Below are 20,638 nucleotides of genomic sequence, written 5' to 3'. Positions count from 1 at the left end.
CAATCAAAAACAAAACAGCCTTTGCAACACCTGAAGGACTGTACGAGTTCAACCTAATGTGCTTCGGTTTATGTAATGCTCCTGTAACATTTGAACGCATGATTGACATAGTTTTACGCAGCCTTAAGTGAAAGACCTGTCTGCGTTATTTAGATGATATCGTTATTTTTTATACAACTTTTCGTCAGCACCTGCAGCGTTTGGACAACGTTTCAACATGCGTTTCTAACGCTGGGCCCCAACTCAACACAAAGAAATGCTATTTTGCCCGAAAGAACATCAGTGTTCGGACACCTTATCAGTAAAGATGGCATTCGAACAGATCCTGACAAGGTTGCTGCTGTGATTCGCTTCCCTCGCCCTGAAACTCAAAACCAATTAAGAAGTTTCTTGGGCCTGGCTTCCTACTTCCGCCCCTTCATCAGTCATTTTGCTGCCACGGCATCGCTTCTGCGCAAGTTGCTAACGTCGGGCACAGCTCTCTTGGGCAGACGACTGCGAATTTTCTTTCCAAGCCCTTAAGCAAGCCTCGACATCCGAGCCCATCCTCTGTCACTTCGATGAGAACGCACCAACTTGTTTGCACACCAACGCTAGTGGCAATGGGATTGGTGCTACCCCTCTACAGCGTGATACCACTGCACCAGAGACAGTTGTTGCTTATGCCAGTCGCGCATTAACGGCTGCCGAACAGAATTACTCGATCACAGAGCAGGAATGTCTCGCAGTAGTTAGGGTCATACAAAAATTTCGACCCTATCTTTATGGACGCGTCTTCACTGTCATAAACGACCATCGCGCCTTATGCTGGTTGTCGTCACTGAAAAATTTGTCTGGACGCCTTGGTCGCTGAGTGGTCCGATTACAAGAGTATGATTTTGACGTTGTGTACAAGTCTGGAAAAAAATCATCAAGATGCCGATGCTCTGTGTCGCTGCCCCCTGCCACTATTATCTACCAGCACTCTCTCCATTCTACGCCATTTGATCATAAGACTATGTCTCCACTTACGTTATTACCGCTAACGGTTACTGACACGCCGTCTTCTAATCGAGCCGCTCAGTTTGCCTCTTGTCAACGTTCTGATCCCTACTGCATCAGCATCATCCAACGCCTGTGCGGTACTATTTCTGCACCGAATCCCCGATTACGTCGACAGCTGCGACTATTTAAGCTCGACAACGATGTGCTTCACCGCCACATTTACAACACCGACGGACACCTTTTTCCATCGATCGAATGGATCTGGTCGGACCTCTGCCCATAACGCCAGCAGGTTTTAACACGAAAGTGTTTTATGCCGGGGTCCACCAAGACTTCACTGACGTATTTCCGTCACGGAAATACGTCATAGAACATAATACAAAGAAAGAAACCAGAAGAAAAAGTTCCACAAACATGCAAAATTTGGGAATCGAACCCACGACCTCTCGGTCCGCGACGATAGATCGCCGAGCGTTTAACCCATTGCGCCACAAACGCATTTGCGAGAGCTACACAGACGCGCCTTATATATCTAACACTCCTCCGTGTACCCGCGCTCTTGTTCGGGGCGGTGCCGCCGCCTACGAGCATAAAAGAGAAGTACTGCATTATGACACTAACGCGCACCGACAGTGAACGCTTCGGTGGTCTCACCACTACGACACCTCGATGCCAGCATTCGAAGGGACGCTGGCATCAAGAAGCACTACCAACGCCACCTAGGTGGCGTTGGTAGTGGCGTTCACCGTACTCAGCACAGCGGAGCGTGGCCTCCGCAATTAGCTCTGAAAATGTTTCTGAAGTTGATCGCGGAGGCTGCAATTACGACGCGCTGTACGCGCTGATTTGACTCGGTGACGATTGTTACGTGCTTTGTCTTGCGCGTTGTATTAGTGTGTCAGTTACGTGCTTCGTTCTTCGCGTTGTGCTAGAGTGTGCAGCGTAGTGCAGCTTCCATATGCACGACGGTTGCTCATGGTCATCGACGTTGGTAGTCGTGATGGAGGAGACGTGCCACCAGGCGTCAGCGTGGGTGCATCAACGCCTAAGGGCGCTTTAGCCACAAAACACCAATAGACATTATATATCAATGTGCAATAAACATTACACTACTTCTGTGAAGACACGTTTCACTTTCGTGTTCTATACCGATTCCTATATAAGAGGGATCAACCACATTTTTAGCTATGCTAACGAATATTTGAAGGATCGTGACTAATGTCGACTACCTCACACGGTACGCAGAGACCGCCCCTCTACGCTCGAGTTCAGCCTCTGACGTTGCCGACTTCTTTCTGGATGCCATTGTGCTGCATCATGGTGCACCTCGTGTACTGTTGAGTGATCGCGGCAAGACTTTCATGTCCCAAATGATCGAAGAAGTACTCACAGCTTATGGCACAGTTCATAAGACGACATCTGCATACCACACTCAAACAAATGGCTTAAGAGAGCGATTTCATCGCACGCTAACAGATATGATATTGTGGGAAGACGTGACGGCGTTTGGTTGCCCCCACATTTATTATATGCCCCTCACAGACGCTGTTACTCTTGCCGCCGTTCTTGGCATCTTGTCGCGTTCTACTATCGCGCTCAGCTCACACGTGCGGAGGAGCCGAGGCGCAACATCGTCGTCGTCGTCGAGACGCTGACAACTCGCCATAATATCAATGTATATCGGGCCAAGCCACGACAACAGGGACAAACTTCTACCGCTTGTGACGTTTGCTCAAAACACTGCTATCCAACGAACTACAGGGTACTCACCTTTCTACCTCGTTTACGGCCGTTCGCCGACATTCACCATCGATGCCGCTTTCTTACTGCCCCAACTAACACCTCGGCCAGTATACCCGAACAGTTCGTCTCGCGACTTGAATGTCGTGACCGTGCTCGCTTCAACACAGAAGTCAGTCAACTAGACCGCAAGCAACTTTACGACATCTCTCGTCAAGACGTCTCCTTTCGTCCTGGAGATGAAGTGCCTCTTTGGACGCCCATTCGTACACCCGGTTTGCGTGCGAACTTTCAATCGCGCTTCCTTGGCCCATACATTAATAATGAACAAACAACTCCAGTGAAATATTGTATTACTCCAGTCGAGGTTTCCTCAGACCATCGTTGTCGAAGTTCGGAGATCGTTCACGTTTCGCGTCTCAAACGTACGTTCAACGTTTTCCTCCTGGCTAAGTCGCGGCCTCGCTGGCCGCTCGCGCGCGCGGGGAAATTAGTGTGAGCATTACTCATACGCTTCATATTCTCACCTGTACATAATCATCATCACCATTTTGGGCCTGGTGGTGGAGCTCTCGCTTGGGAGAATAGAGAGTCTGACGGCCTACATGTTCTCTTACACTATATATATATATATATATATATATATATATATATATATATATATATATCTGTATATATATAGCCAAAGAAGCATGACACAAACTGCAACACAGGGGAAATGATTTACTAGCTGAATTGGATAAATAATAAATAAATGTAAATGCAAATGAATTAAAAACAACGGGCCGCAGGTGGGGAACGATCCCACGTTTTCGCATGCCATGCTGTCGTCATCAACACGCAGCGCAGGTTTACGACAGCTATCGGCATCTTGCTCTGTGGCACGTTGTGTCGAGAAGGGCAGACGGCCCTCACGAAGATTTATAACTGCGCCGTACTCGCGAAGAAAGTCCACACCGAGGATGAGATGACGCAAACAGTCTTCGAGGACGACGCAGGTAACTACAAATGTCGACGCAAGAATGTCTTGCAAGAACAGTGGCCCAGCGGAATAACAACGTGACCTCCAGCTATGTGAATACGCGTTCCATTCCAAGAGGTCATAACTTTCTCAGGAATCGTTGCCAATTTTCCGCTAATAATTGATAGTCTGCACCTGTGTCCACCAATGCCCTGACCTGTAGACCTTCTATCAGCACAGGTATCTCTAGCGAGACTCGATCACCAAGTTCAAATGGGGTAACCGGCGATTCTTTGCCACTGCACTTATAGGGGATGCGCCCGATGTTAATATTCCTTACGCGTAGGACTTGCCGTTTTCAGTGAATTAGCGACATTTCGTGTAAGCGTCGATGGAAAGTCTTCCGCAGTGTGAGTCCCAGCGACCTCGCCACCGAAGGCCGCTACCTTTAGTTTTCCCGACAGGGTCTCAGCGAGCGTCCCTGTGCCGTCGCCCCGAAAAGTGGACGAATGGGTCTGGGTTGCCTCGGAGATGGTGACCGAGATTGACGTCATGTGAAAGGTACCCGTTGCTGGGCCAGATACTCTTCAATTTCCCTTGGCCTCTGGCCAACCTGAGGATGTGGCGAGTAGATGGAGAAACCGCGAATCCCAAGTTGTTGAAAGTTGTCGATACGGACACTCGTGGTAAATGTGACCGGCCTGACCGCAAAGCTATCAGAGGGGTCGTCTATCTGACGTACGCAAGAGATAAGACTTCCGCGGGCGTGCACGACGACTGTAGACGTCCAAGCCAGCGTGCGCTGATTTGAATTGCGCCTGGCGGCGTCGCCTGAATTGAGACTGTGGGGCGAGAAACAGGCATGTAGTTTCGTAAGGCAAGGAAACAGGCCTGTAGTTCGGCAAGGATTCCGCATACGTGTGGGGCTGAATATTTGCGAACATGGGGGCCAGTTTCGCATCAGTGGGCACCATGTTGGGAATGAATGGGTGTCGGTGGCTGTGCAGTGCTTGCTGAACCTCATCGCGGATTATACCGCTGATGGAGCCGACCATTGCTGTCTCACTCCGTACTTCTTCTTCTTTCTGGGGTTTTACGTGCCAAAACCAGTTCTCATTATGAGGCACGCCGTAGTGAAGGGCTCCGGAATAATTTTGACCACCTGGGGTTCTTTAACGTGCACTACAACGCAAGCACACGGGCGTTTTTGCATTTCGCCTCCATCGAAATGCGTCCGCCGCGGCCGGGATTCGATCCCGCGATCTCGTGCTCAGCAGCGCAACGCCTTAGCTGACTGAGCCACCCCGGCGGGTGTCTCACTCCGTAGAGCTTCACCATTTCTTCACGGACGACAAGGCGAACAATTTCGCGAAACCATTCGGTGCTACTGATCCCGAAGGCGGCGAACAATTCGGGAGCTGACGCGGCATTCACCTGCCGGTCGAAGAGGGCAGACAACTGATAAAGGACTCTCTCCATCATCACAGCTTCAGTGAGGAACTCGGCCACACTTTTTTGAGGGCTTCGCACCAGAGCAGAGAAAAGTTGCTCCTTCACACTGCGCATCAGGTGGGGTAACTTTTTGTCCTGTTGCCTGGCAGGATCCGCTCGTTTGCAAAGTCGAGTTCCTGGACGTACATGGTGACGGCCTCATTCGGCAGGTGAACGCGGGATTGTAGTTCACGCTCAGTGTGTTCCCGCGGTCGGTGTTCCCGTTGCACTCCCGAAGGTGATGTCGGAATTCACGCGAGGATGTTAACACGTCTTCTCTATTTTGGAACCACGTGCGGGCGGCGTCCTTTAGGCTGAAGTACACGTTCTGAAGTTTTGTGGCATCATCCCAGCAGTTGAACGCGAAGACACGTTCAAACTCACTCAGCCAGTCATCCGCGTGCTCATATAAATCTCCGTGAAAGGCAGGGGGCGACAGCGTATTCTGAAGGGTACAGTAGTTCGGAGTAGGAGGGGTCGGAACTTCCGTGATGATTTCACACGACGTCATAGTAGGCTGTCCTGGTGTCTCTGATGATAAGCCTGGTTGTCGACAGATTGCTCTGTGAACTGGGGTGTTCGCTGGCGTAGGACTCGTGTTCCCGCTGTTGGCCGGGACTTGTGCATGGGATGCGTCGTCGTGGTTGTACGTAGCGCCTCCACCAGTTTTGTCACGCGGTTGGACGACAATGTGAACAAGATGACAACGTGGTTGTGTCCTGGCTCAGAACCATTCAGTCAGATCCTCTACTTTCTCGTCTTCTCCGTGCACTTCCTCCCCAAAACGCTAGTTGGCATTACGTGCACAACAAATCGAGAATAAGCGTAATCAATGGAAACAAAAGATATTTGGCGGAATTTTCTCCGCAATAGCGGGGAAACACGCGTCAGAAAACAAGAAATGGTCGTCACCCCAAGCCACCTAGGCGTTGATTTGGAGTTTCCAAAGAAAGCTCTCGTCATATATGAACCAGAGGTGTGCATTTCAACTGATTTATAGGACGTGTGTGACAACACTGCAGCCGGAGATCTCCCAACGGTTTGTCTCATCGGACGGTGCTTACAAAAGAAAGCGAGACGCGTGCTAATCTTCTTCTTCGTTACCTGTTTCTGCTATACATTAAGAATGGACGCATGCTTCCTCTTAGTCAGTGTTGACAGAAAACATTTACCTACCGTTGCCGTTTTCAATGACAAATGCAAGTCGAGAGCTGCCGATGTTCGCAGGCGACATCATTTTGGATATGGCATCCCGCCAAGTTTTAACAGAATCAGCTCTATCACCCTCAGAACCAAATCCTACTTCCCCAGATAATGGCATCCCTCAATTGTTGGCGATGTTGGCAAGGGGGCTTTACGAGTTCTTTGGCTTCTATATTGGAAAGGTTAAGATAGTTGCTTGTGAACAACACTACGGAGACCCCGAAGCACGTCATCAGTGACTGTCCTAACTGTGTTCAAGGACGACAGCTAGCGACTGTGCAACATCACTTTTGTTATAGACACTTTCGGAAATTGACCATTTTACAACGCCGACCTCACTCGCCCCTGCAGCAGTGAGTGATGAATGTATTAGGCCTACCACTAGCAACAGGCTTCTGCAGCCAAGGTATAACACTAGCCTAATCTGTTGCATGCCCCCGGCTGTGCACGTTTTTGCACTCAGTTTTCATCTCCTCCCCTTGCATGTTATGTTTAAAGTTAGCCTGTCCCCTTTCTCAGTGCAGGGAAACGAACCAAACGTTTTTCTTTAGTTAAAATCATACATCTGCCTACTCCTTACATTAGTATCTCTCGCTTGAAATCGAATGAAAAGTGCCATAATTTCACTGTGGCATGTTCCGCTCTGACGGAAACTGGACAAGAGTGGGAGAATAAGAAAAGCTTCAGTCTGTAGGAATCGTTTGGACAAGTGTATGGCGAAGACAACTTCGATTTTTGAAGAACTATTACATGGCTGAAGCATACCTCGTTGGCCCGCTGTTGGTGAATTAAAATTTCTATCTACCAATGAGTTCATTACCTTGTTTGCTACATCAGCGTGAAAGATTGCTTGCTCCATTTGTATATCATTAAATAATCTGAAGAGTCGCATGTATCAACTGGGTCTTTTCCGTTAGCCGCATGTAAGGGTTTAGCGGGCACGCCAAGTGTGAAATGCTTTCGGCATCAATATTTGATGGACATCGAAAGTGGAGTTCAGATTTTTTAAAGCAACTTTATTAAATGCAAGAGCGCGCGCAACAGCCACCCGTAATCCCCAATGTTCGCCACCGGGGCATGGTGCGGAGCACTGAACGGCGCCGGTGCGTCTTTTGAAGTATTCGTGCTACTGTTGCGAGAGACAATCTTTTGAACGTCTCACTCTCTTGCATCGGTTTACTATCCGCACAGGGAAGCCATGCATGCTTCGCTGATACGTGCTTCCTCGGCATTGCTCTGCTCGGCACGCTCAGCAGTCTCGGGATCAGCCCTGGCCTCGGCTTCACTTGCGCTGCTGGCAGGCATGGCTCCGCTCTCTGCGGAAAAAATGCAGATGACGGACGGCACAAACAGCTTCAGCAACTCAGAAATACCGAAATGGATATTCTCTTAGCAATAGAGCCAACAATGACAATACGGAAAAACATTATCCCTGGGTTCAGCTTGCGTATATATAGTTATTTTCATGTACGTAGACTTGGACATTTAGAGTCAAGCAATCGCTGCGAAAGGAAAGTAAGCGCAGCGTAATTCGGTGAAGAAATGAAAACACCCCTGTGTTAAATTGATTTAGTTGGAGCACGGTGTGGGTAGCAGTAGATCCCTGTGCTGGCCGACTGCGTTGGGCAGCGAACACAGAATAGACTGGTGATGGTGGCGATAACGAGCATGTGCAAATAGAAACCTGAACATAGCAGTGTTAGGCACAATCAAATATATTTAGAAGGGAAGATAGGTGTTTCAGATGCAACAAAGCATTCAGTTGCCATTCAAGCTCTCCTTTACTATTCACTATATTCCTACACTGCCAAGATTCTGAACGTACACTGAAGGTTCATAAGGGCACATTGCCAGGACTATGAGATTCTGTATTCAATGGTAGGTTCAACTTCGAAGGCAACGCAACTCACCTGCCACAATGAGACCAAAGATGGCCAAGCCCACAAGGATCCCTTTCAGCTGCATGCCTTTTCTTTGGTAATGCTGGGCACCAAAAGAAAGAACAGGTAATTTCTCAGGGCTGTTTTACTTCCAAAATAATTTTCTTTTACTTCCATGTGATTACCACTTCCACTTCTTCCAGCATAGCGTGACTCTAGGCAAGCTTGGCACGTACTTCTACGTAAATGGGCCACAGAAATGGGCGTTTTAAAAATACTGCATGTAAAAAAATACAGTTACTCTGATATGTCACAAAGCATTGAGATACCGTCACAGCAAACGTCATGCCGAACGTACATGATCCGGCATCTGTCTGAGCAATACAGCTTGCCCTCTCCCTATTTGATAATTCGGATATTGTTCTTAGCAGTTGATGTGTTTTCTAGTCTTTTCGGGAATTTTCCATTTGTGGTTCGCATACAAGCAGGATCTTGCAACAAAAAAACTTTGTTTTAGGATTAGCGCTTGCCCTCTACTCGTCAGCCCTATGAACTCATACTGACTTGTCCAAGTGTTAATCTCAGTTGTAACTAATCGAAATGAACAAGCAGGCGGTGGGTAAGTAAAACTTGTAATGTCGTACAGAATAAACAAAGCCCTCTAATGTCTTACGTCATTGGCTTGCATGGTCTAGGTTGATGACATTCATTAAGTTTTCCATAACAGTTGACCCATAAATAAATGTCATACTTTGTTGTTCTTTCTTAGACCTGTGGTGTAAGGTATGAGGGCTGTAAAAATCGGAAGCATGCACAGAACAACATTCCTTAAATGGGTCATATATATCTACACGAAAATGTGTATTTTCCATCTAAATGAGCAAAACACTCCGATAGTAAGCGTAATCAACGAAAATAAAAAAATACATTCCGGAACCTATTTCAGAAATAGTCGGGAAACAGGTGGCCCAAAACTGGAAGCCGGCTTCACCCCAAGCCACTTACATTTTCAATTGGAGTTAGTGCAGGCAGCTCTCGTCATATATGCACCATAGGTGTGCATTTTATTTGCTTTACATCACGTGTTTCACATTACTGCTGCCGGAGATGTTGCGTCGGTCTGTCTCCTCTGACAACTGATCAAACATAGCACAGATCAGTGCTTCTGACCGTGCTCACAAATGAAAGCGGGCCGCGTGCCATAGTTGTTCTTCCTCGTCTTGTTTTCCTGCTCTACAACGACAAATGACGCTTCTTGCCTGTCATTTAGGGTTGACCGAAAATATGTAGCTAGAAACTTCGTGCTCAATATGAAAACTCAGCATGCGATCTTTTTTCCGGTATGTTGCCTGTAGGCAACGCTCGTTAACAAGGGGATATTCTTTAGACAATTGTTTATCCGCTATGATATGCTGGATGATTGTTATTAAGAGAGATATGTGTTTTCGAGGCGTAATCAAGCAGTAAAAATAACTTTTGAAGTACCGAATGTTGCGCGAGTTGTTAGGCATTCATAGTATTACGATACCATCGACAGATCCTCGAGACGAGCAGCAACGAGAAACACGATGAAGTGTCTGACCTCTTGGCGCGATCGAGTCTTGGCCTGGTGGTCTATCTCCAGTGTAAATACAGTGTAAATAATCTCTTTTGTCTGTGTATCTTACGCGTGACAATGTGGTGGATGTTTGCGATCTGCGTCCTCGCCACGAAGCTCCGCAGCGATCGGTACATCGAGCTTGTCAGCATGCCTCCGGCGGACGAGACCGTAAAATCAGCGCCTGCTGATGCTTAGGAAAGTTGCAAGCAGCGTTAAAAGACGCAGACAAAGGGCCGAGGAAGCAGGGCTTGCCTGTTCTGTATTATCCGCCCTCTGTGGACGTCTTTTTGCGATGCTTGCACACCTCTCATATTTGAAAGAAAGTTTGGGTGAATTTCAGTTCTGATTCGAAATAATATTCAACTTAGGATTAGCTGGTGATGATCAAAGTTAAAGATTGAGGTATGGCGCTAAATGGCACGCCAGACGAAACAGCAGACGAAAAGTTGCCCTACGTGCACTTGTGTGTACCTCAACTAATCCAGTGCCTACACGCCCACCAGTCGGCTTTTTCGAAGATTAGAACTTTTCATGTAAAGGGTTTCTTAATATACCGAAGGGAAAATGCTGTTTCCTCTTTTTGTTCAGAAGTGAGATTTGGTGTTAAGAAACAATGTCTTCTCTGATTTTCACTCTTTCTATTAAATATTTACTCGGTGAAAAAAAGGAATTAAATTTATATCCATAGCAACATCTGATATATTGGTTTAAGAGGTGCACGTATCAATGGTTCGCTTCAAGACATTGCTGGTCAGAAATAAAATCCAAGCGAAAAATGTTGCCGATGTGGTCAGATAGCTTATCTATACTTGTGCTGTGTTAACCTTGAATTTTTTTCAGTATTAGCTATGACATATCGCCCAAATCTGATCATTCAGTTGGTTTAATCGAAGAGATTGACTGTACTGGCTTAGTAAACTAAAATTCGTGATTGACTAATTTACAGAATATGAAGAGTGAACTTTTTAAATGTTGTTCCATTTGGTTTATCTATTTCATCGCCTTTTCAGCACTGACGGTAAAATAAGGTGAACGCCAGTGCATTTTTTTCGCACACTTTGGGAACGAACAACTACAAACTTGTGTAATCCTCAGAATTCTGTTGAACTGAATATGACTTTGGAACTCATTGCCTCAATTTCTTATGCCGTAATTTGTGCCTAAAGTAAATATTGGAAAAGTTAGTTGCCAAAATTCTGATTATATTCGATTATGCCTTTTGATTTCTCGTGCAAACGGCATTCACTTTTTAGAGTAGCCCTAACTAAAAAGTAGAGTTGTCCTATATGCCACGGCCGATTTAAAAAGATAACGTCCGTAAAAGACACCCTTAATCTTAGCGAATCGAAGTTTGCAGAACTTGCGAACATCTCACCTATGGAATAGCAGACGCTCAGTTGTTGCCAGAGTGTCCTGTATCTAGAAGTGGTCATTAAATTGCAGACCGAACTCGCGTTTTATACCTGTACGACCTCCTACACGTGCAGAGAAAAATTCCAGTGACCTCTTTTCCGGAGGAGACAGCTTGTCAGCATTTGATCTGTTACGCATAATGAAGGTTATTTTTGAAGTTTGGCCTTGTAGTCATCATGTTTTGTTTGTAACACGGTCGACACGAAATACCGGCCGTGTTTGAATTACGCCAACGCACTGTATTGTGTCCACTGCGCAGCACTTCTACCTGACAGTGGTATCTACGTTTAATCGCATAAATATATTTGCCTGTAAGTATGCAAACTTTATATGAAGACTTGATTGTCACTTCAATTTGGGCCGCGTCACATGACTCCAAGCTTACTGTCAAGTGAGTTTAGATGAGTCGGCAAAGAACTCCAAATACAGGGATGATTTTATCATACGTTTTGATAAGTATGTGACAGCCCCAAATGTGAACGTCCTCATCATGGTCGTAGAGGCTGCAAACATCCCGTCACCGACGATAAAGTCACTCATTTGTAGTATTACTGAAAGACTGAAATAACTCTATCAAACCAACTTTTTTTATTTGCGACAGCTGATATGAAGCAATTACGTTTCATTCAAGAAAGCTATCGGCTGAGTTAATTAGTTCTAGAGCGGATCATCTTTCGTCAGTCATGCAGCGATAACATTAGCTGGTCATTTCGGCTTATCACAGTCTTAATTGTTCGCGCATGGTACAATGGTACATTCTAGTTACATTTCAACAGCGAAGCTGTTTAAGCCAGCCGTCATTTGTCGTGCGTAGCAAGAAACTACCAAGAAAGAAAAGAAACTTTCTTGCCGAGGCGGGGGCAGGATTCGAACCCACGTACCCCCGGTCCCTTAATCCCCTCCCTAAGAATATGCACCCTGAACACCACGCTTCTCGTGGAGCAGCGGAAGCCTCCGCGCTCTGGCGTCAGTACGAACGGCAACCCACCGTGGCTTACGTGGAAGCTGCCCCGTACCGCCACTACCCAGCCCATGCCCTTGCAGTCACTGACAACTCTTTCCGACCTACTCTTACTGCCTCAGTATACGACTTTCCGTCGAGGCCGAAGAGGCAACTATTGCCCTTGCCATCACGCAAACCTCCGCGGAGTACATTTTCAGTGACTTCAAGCCTGCAGTTTACAACTGCGCGGTGGGACGGGTGGCACCCCCGGCTACCGGCATCTTCGTTCCGACACTGTTGCCTCTCCCCCAATCCAAATCATGTGCGTGTCCGCTCACGCGGCTCATCGTGGCAACGAGGCGGCCAATTCCATCGCTCACGATTTGACTGACCGAGCAAGCCCGCCCCCGCCAGGAATGCATACGCGCGACGCGCTCCTCACGTACCACCATATCACCTTGCACTACCGCCTATCTCGTCTCACCTTCCCTCCACCGCACAAATCCCTTTCGCAGCACCACCAACACTTGTGGCGCCGCCTCCAGGCCCACACCTTTCTTACTCCTGCACGTCTTGCCCTCTTCCACCCCGAGGCGTACTCACCGGCCTGCCGCTTATGTGACAGCTCCCGTGCCTATTACGATCACATCTTTTTCTCCTGCCCGGCGCACTTGCCCCCTGCCTCTTGGCACCTAACCAGTCCGCAGCAGTGGGAGGCTGCTTTGTCCAGCACCGAGCCGGATCTCCAACTCCGGCTGGTGACCTGGGCAGAGGACGTCGCGACTAAGCACGCCCTGGACGCCACAACTGGCAGCCTGAAGGCCGCCCACAACGCTGCTTTTAGGCGCGAAGCCCCTTAGGGCCGAGCCTTGTCCCTCGTCGGCCGTAGCTCTGGTTTGCATGGAGACCGCTAGGGGCGCTGCGGTGCGCAAGGGCTATATAAGCGCTGTAGGTACTGTACACATGTACAGTGTATATATATATATATATATATATATATATATATATATATATATATATAGAATTGCCGCACGACTGGCCACTCGAGGCATTTTCCGTGTATTCGAAGGCTTCTTTCACGCTCGGAAAAACACGTGTAACTCGTATTGAGCAACAGAAAGCTGATCCGGAGTTTTTTATGTTGCTCTACAATCTTCTTATTGGCATTTTGATAATTAGCACAGTAATTCTCGAGTTAGATAATTAATTACAATTACCTAATTAAATCGCAGTAACCAAAGATTACTGGCGGTTACTCCATGGCACTGGAAACAATACGCACTAGGTTTGCTTCGCGTAAAGCCGTTCCTCTTTTTTTTTTAATCGTGCTGCGTGTTAGCTGGGACACCTTGTATACAAGGTGTTTCAGCAAACCCTTTCAAAAATTCTTACAGGTTGCCTGTGGCAGATAGCACAATTCTAGTTCATGGTTCTGGTCTACTCGAAGAGGCGGACATTACTTGCACAAGAAATTGAAATGCATAATCGAATAATTAACAAAAAATCACTAATTAAGTTTTAACTAATTACCGGAGGGCCCATATTGCAATTCACAAATTGTAGCCATCGAGTTCGCAAGGCGGATGCACTTGGAACGAATTCTCGGGATGACACCAGTTTCGAGATATTAATTCCCGAACTTTGCGGAGAAATGCATTGGCGTTCCAGTTAGTTTCTTAACCAAACGTCGCTTTATGCATTGAAGCGCAAACTTAACTGGAAACGTGACAGCGCTGTCACCGCGTGCAAGTGTCGTGGTTCAAGTGGCATGTGACAGGCTCTTACACGGTGAAGCGGTCGCAGAAAGCAATCACTCGCTCCTGCTTTCTCAAGGTGTTTGCGTAGCAAGAAGCCTTATTGATCTTCATGATGGCCACTCTGACGTTCTCGTCACGAACTTCAGCTACGAACACCGCCACCTTTTCCCCGGTACTGTCATCGCCTACGCCGACCCAATCGCCGATGTCACTGAATGTTTTGTTTCCGAGGCAATTGGCACTGCTGAAGCACCTTTACGCAACGTCGGCATTAGTCCAACGCTTCCTGAAGACAACAAACAGCCCTTGCGCGAGCTGTTACTCGAGTTTCACTCTTGCTTTGCACGGTCGTTGAATATACGTCAAACGGCGATTACGAAACACCGTATCATCACCTATGACTACGCGCACCCCATACAGCAACAGCCTTATCGTGTTTCCCCAACCGAAAGACATGCCATTCAAACGCAGGTGAAGGAAATGCTTCAAGACGGCGTCATACAGCCTTCGTGCAGCCCCTGGTCATCGCCAGTCGTGCTTGTTAAAAAGAAAGATGGCACGCTTCGGTTTTGTGTTGACTACCGGAAGCTAAACAACGTCACAAAGAAAGACGTGTACCCGTTGCCTCGTGTCGACGATTCTCTGGACAGGCTGAGGCGCGCGAAGTATTTCTCCTCTATCGATCTGAAAAGTGGCTACTGGCAAATTGAAGTAGATGAGCGGGACCGCGAGAAAACTGCCTTTGATTACTCCAGATGGCCTTTACGAATTTCGAGTTCTCCCTTTCGGCCTCTGTTCCGCTCCAGCCACATTCCAGCGAATGATGGATACCGTTCTCGCTGACCTCAAATGGAAAAGCTGCCTCGTCTATCTCGATGATGTCGTTGTCTTTTCGGAATCTTTTGACGAGCACCTTCGACGCCTTCGGAATGTACTCGAAGCCATTCGATCGGCTGACCTTACCCTCAAGCCAGAGAAATGCCATTTTGGTTACGAGGAACTGAAGTTTCTCGGACACGTCGTGAGCGCGGGAGGTGTTCGGCCCGATCCCGAGAAGACTGCTGCCGTAGCTGCTTTTCCAGCTCCAATAGACAAGAAAAGTGTCAGACGATTTTTGGGCTTGTGCGCATATTATCGACGCTTCATTGAAAATTTTTCGAAGATTGCAGAGCCGCTATTTCACCTTACGCGTGACGACGTGCCATTCCTCTGGACTGATGAACAACAGACCGCCTTTGCCGAGCTACAACGTCGATTGTCTTCTCCTCCCGTGCTTGGTCATTTCGATGAGGACGCCGACACAGAAGTACGCACTGACGCCAGCAATATCGGTCTCGGAGCTATCCTGGTGCAAAGGCAAGACGGGACTGAACGAGTTATAGCCTACGCGAGCCACACTCTGTCACGCGCCGAGTCCAAGTATTCCACCACAGAGAAGGAGTGCGTCGCGGTCATTTGGGCTACTACAAAGTTTAGGCCGTATCTCTACGGGCGGCCACTTAAAGTTGTGACCGATCATCACACTTTATGCTGGTTGGCTAACCTTCGAGACCCTTCTGGACGATTAGCACGTTGGAGTCTACGACTCCAGGAATTTAACATCACCATCGTATACAAGTCAGGCAGAAAACATGAAGATGCTGACACGCTATCACGAGCACCTGTTGAATCTGAGAATCCTGACTAGGAAGATGACAGCGCCTTCCTGGGAGCCCTCAGCGGGCCGGATCTGCTCGCTAAACAGCGGTCGGACACTGAGTTAAGGCCCATCATCGATCACTTAGAAGGCGGCATCGCGTCCATTCCTCGCTCGATTTCGCGACGGTTGTCGTCGTTTTGCCTACGAGAGGGCATCTTATACAAAAGAAACACAGGTGCCGGCGACAAACCACATCTTCTAGTAGTGCCTCAAGCCCTTCGCGACGACATTCTATTAGCCTGCCACGACGAGCCGACATGTCACTTGGGCTACTCAAGGACTCTGGACAGGGTACGACAACTGTGCTACTGGCCTAGACTGACTGCTTGCGTCAAACGCTACGTGAAAGGATGTCGTGAATGCCAGCGCCGCAAGTCACCCCCCTTCAAGCCTGCAGGCCTTCTACAACCCATCGACTCTCCGCGAGGCCTCAGCGAGAAACTCCTGAGCAAGTACTTCGGACCGTACAGTACTAAGGCGTGTCAGCGACGTGAACTATGAAGTGATTCCTGACGGAGACCTGCCATCGTCCAAGTGCCGATTACCCCGTGCAGAGATTGTACATGTCGTCCGCCTCAAGCCGTATTTTACACGGTGATGTTCACATAGTGTACTGTTGAACAAACTTTTTGCTGTAGTCGCGTCGTCCTCCGAAGAACTCCGAAGCGAATTTTTTTTCCCGACCACAGAACGCATTTTTTTGCCTAGTGTGCATGTCCGTATCTGGGCTAGCACGTTTACATTTTTTCTTTTGCGTCTTACCTAATTTGTGTACTTTCCATGTACGTCTTGTGCTTGAGCATCGAGTCGATGCTTCAATGGGAGGGGGAATAATGCCACCTGGTGTTTTGAGCCAGCCAACAATCATCATTGGGTGCCCAGCAAGAACGGAGAAGACGACGAAGTCGAGGATCCCGCGCCAGCTGGAGAACCGTCCCTTCGTGTCTGGCATTCTTCGTGTCTGGCTGCTGGTACTGTTGCTTGCGCTTGCCTTAGCGCAGTGACAATATGTACATATACCGTAGCTCTGGTTTGCATGGAGACCGCTAGGGGCGCTGCGGTGCACAAGGGCGTTCGTTCCTTACGCGCGCTCTCTTTCTCTCTCGTCCGTAGCTAGGGGCGCTGCGGTGCACAAGGGCGTTCGTTCCCGACCATGTTCCCGACGCGCGCTCTCTTTCTCTCTCGTCCGTAACTCTGGTTGACCGGAATGATCCCCCGGTGCTTTTCCCACTCATCATTCACTTCGTGGATATGCGTTGATTTTTTTTTAATTTTCTTTATTTCTGGCCTTCTCAATAAAAGTTTACCACCACCACCACCCCCGGTCCCAAAGTGAGCGTAGTGACCACTAGGCTATGCAGCCACATCTGCAGAGCATGCATTTATGCGAACCATATGATTGCGTTCGAGCGTTGTCGTCTTAGATCACAGCTGGCGCGTTCTTACGCTCATGCTCTGCGAGGTGAAGAGGTTTTGCGCGCTATGAGAGCGAGAGAGAGACGCATTCACGGAGCGGGTCTCCTGGAACACGGTGTCGGTATTGCAAGCTGCGCTATGCAACGCGCAGTGACGACCGTAAGTCCGAGACGCGCGAAAAGAAATTATCATCATCATGAGTATTAAGATGAAAAGTTCGCGGGCACTTCCGGCAAATGCTGGGCTACGATCGCCCAGCTTCGCTGTTTCAAGCGTTGCGCGGCTGAGTGCAAGGTTAAACGTTTTTACAGCAAAGCTGTTAAGGGCTCATTCTTCGATGGTCGCGTCCGGCAATAGAAAAAATTACACCATCTTCCCGTAGGCGAACCCTGAGTAGTATGCGAAGCAGGCATGGGGACGACTCAAGTTCCCATTAGTTTTCAGTTCGTCGTTTCCGTTATGTTGAGGTACGTAGCTACCGGCTTCGCGAGCCCGAAGTTCGGGATCGGCCTGTCGCCGCTGCCGTTTCGTGGCAGCGGCTCGAGCCCTCTTCTCCGCGGCGCTGTCCACGGCGCTGACACTGGCGCTGTCCGTGGCACTCATCGCGGCGTTGCGGAAGGAGAATGAGAGGAGCGGAGCGAGCGCGCGCGTCATTATACCGCGAGCTACAGTGGCGCCCCCCAGCGTAGTATGCAGCGCCTACCGTCGCGCCTCTAACCTAAGCTGCTTTTTTTTCTTTATTTTCTCATGTGCAAAATTCACTCATTTATCGACAGCCCAGTTCAACGAAGTAGCACGTGAAAATCATATGTAACATTTACCAACCAGCATGATTGCAATCACATCAAAATTCTCTTAATGTTGCCAAGGGTTCTAACCTCGACAACCATTCCGGGCCGCATTCATGCGCTTTCTGCACCTCCAGAAAGGCATTTATACTCTCTCGGAAGTACATTCGCGCAGGTCCGTGCGTCTGGGTCACAGTAATAGCCAGCCATTCTGGCGCGCCAGATGCTGTGAAGGCCAACGAGCATTACCAGATCAAAAGGAAGCCCATCGTCGTTTTCAATCGCTAGATATCTGATACCGTGGGGATCTAGAGGGAATTCTTTTTTAACTGTCCTAAGCTGCTTCGCATTATCGCGCGTTGAGCCGCAGGTGTTGCCATTCGTTGCGCAATCCGCAGAGGAAAGGAGCGTCGGAGAGGAGAGGATGAATGCCGAGATGAGAGGAGATGAGACCAGGAGAGGAGGGCGAGGAGGATGCGCAGTGCGGGTGTGGACGCCGTACGGCGGAGGGAGGGACACAGCCCCGAGCATAAGATGCTTCAGTGCAGCTTCACATCTAAAAAACTCTCATTGGCCGTATGCTGTATGTGCGAGTGAAAGCGCGCGAGGGCGAGGGACTCGCGCTTTCTCGGGGAGCGAACGCACGGCGGAGAGCTAACGCGAATTCACAGTGGAAGTGGAGCGGTGGGCGAGGAGGGCATCTAGGCACCCTAGAATGCGCGTGCCCGCTCTTCCACTGCGGCGCACGCGCAGCCCTGCCGGCTCTCTGCCGCTTGTGCCGCCTGCGCTCTCTGAGCTCTCGCCCGCAACAGTGTCGACAACGGTGATTAGCCATTCCGTCACGTAGCCAGCGTTTTGCCTGCGGTTGTGTGCGCTCACACAAACAACGCGAACCACTGTTGTCGACGGCGGCGGCGTTATCACCGCGTTCGCACCGAACGCGCGCGGCGTTGGTGACGCGTTTACGAAGAACGTGCCGACGTTTGCCGTACACCCTATGGCGGTGTACCGTAGCGAGCATAAGGCCATCGTCCCTGTGGTCACTAAATAAATGAAGACCACCTGGTCATACATATTTCTCATTCTTTAATAGTTCAAATAATCAATTACACAATCACATGTCAATAGTCATAATTGGAAATACATAATGCCCACCATAGTACAGCTTCGCTGGTCTTCCATCTCCACCCCAGTGGAAGGCCTGACAGTTTTTTATACTTATGCGGCAACTAGAAACCGACGCAGCACTCATGGCAACATCGGAAGAGGCACAATGGCTAGAACTGGTGATAGTACGGATGCTGCAACCACAAAGTAGTCTGAAAAATACTAAGAAAACTCAGGAAAAACAAAATTAGCACATGTGATTTGCATGAGGAGTTACCACTGAAGTGCCTTTCAATACATGCCGCAAAATTCATCACAACGAAATGGTTCACCATACAAGGGTAGCATTGACCGGTGCGGCTTGTTTGCACAACACACGCAAGAAATTCATAATTCAGTCAAGAAAATGGCATTTCTGGCGATACATTGTTTCTACACAGAACATACACCGGCGAACTAGTTACGACAAGTTTTAGTGATAAAACAACAAGACAATGCGTCTCGCTTACGAAGAGCACACTGGTGCAAATCATGTGTCAGCTGTCTGTTTTAATGCCTTCGCATTTTAAGGCACTTCGCGCACTTCATAGGGGCTGGGATTGTATGTATGTAACCATTTTCGCGCCTAAATGAGTCACTAGCTAAGCTGTTCATGGCCGAATGGTAGCACATCAGGGTTGGAAACAAAAAGTCAGACAAACTTTGCTCACTGAATATCTGACAATGTGTACATGTGCGTCGCTCTTCACTGAACCTATTCACACCGACATGGGTCACTACAGATGCGAGACTGGGTAGCTAACGCTGTCCAATGAAGCCCTTTGACGCCGACTTAGAGCACTGGGTATTTGCCACTCGGTATTTGCTGGTCTTGTATGAACCTCTTTGATGCTATCTTCGATTACCGGGTATGTGTGTAATGGGTTGGTTCGAGTATTATTTTAAAAACCAGAGGTGTTGCTTTGATGCCAGGAATAAACAATGCCAGTTGCAACTTGAGACACGCAAACATACGACATGCTTTAAAAAATCACGCAGTGGCAACCAGCGTAGTTGCTTTCAGTTTTCAAAACCTCCACTTCCGACTGACAAGAATTAGGGGATCACAAGATGCAAATGCAAACAGAGTGCATACAAGAAATTGCGCAAGCTTAAAGCAAACTCGTAGCTTATGTTCACCCTGACAAATGTACATACAGAGCTAATCGAGTGTCCGAGTTGATCTTATCAAAGCTTTCATAAAAAAACGTTCACCGATTCATTCTTTATCCTGATCATAATTCAAAACGGCGCAGGCAGCGGATGGACGCTCGGAGACTCTCGAGGACGGCCAAGTCCTGGAGCTGTGTCATCGTCGAAGGGCCGTCGCCTTCGCTTCACAGCGTAAGAGACGCCACAAGTCATCGGGGCTTACCCTCACATTGCACTGAGTGTAAGTCTCTGCGAGCCCGTGTTAAGGCGCCTGTCAAGCCCGCGCCTCCGCCCCCCCCCCCCCCCCCCCAGTAGACCTAGTTGAAGGCTTCCTCCTTCCATCGTTGTCGGTAGACAGCAGGCTCTCAGCAAGAGCAGAACAGACTAGGAAGAGGCTTCGTGAGCCTCGGTCCAAGCACCTAATAGGCTTCCACATCTGCACCCTAGTTGTCTTCCCTTCATCGA

The 20,638-nt window shown here is 48.6% G+C and overlaps 2 long non-coding RNA genes across 4 annotated transcripts in view; both read right to left on the bottom strand.

The window, feature by feature from the left end:
* The window catches only part of LOC119443926 (uncharacterized), a 91,352-nt gene that overhangs the window by 15,161 nt on the left and 55,553 nt on the right, over positions 1-20,638 (bottom strand). The gene's annotated exons all lie outside the window — the stretch shown is intronic.
* Positions 7,375-11,320, bottom strand: LOC119445598 (uncharacterized). Of its 2 annotated transcripts, XR_007465976.1 has the most exons (4): positions 11,235-11,267; positions 8,431-8,497; positions 8,290-8,362; positions 7,375-7,695 (listed from the first exon to the last, which is right to left on the bottom strand). It is a non-coding gene; the product is annotated as an uncharacterized LOC119445598 (long non-coding RNA). The 2 variants fall into 2 exon arrangements; XR_005190637.2 differs by lacking the exon at positions 8,431-8,497 and having other exon boundaries at positions 11,235-11,320.

The sequence above is a fragment of the Dermacentor silvarum genome, chromosome 3, assembly GCF_013339745.2.
Source record: "Dermacentor silvarum isolate Dsil-2018 chromosome 3, BIME_Dsil_1.4, whole genome shotgun sequence".
NCBI classification, from domain to species: Eukaryota; Metazoa; Arthropoda; class Arachnida; order Ixodida; family Ixodidae; genus Dermacentor; species Dermacentor silvarum.
This window is presented reverse-complemented; position numbering and strand designations above follow the sequence as displayed.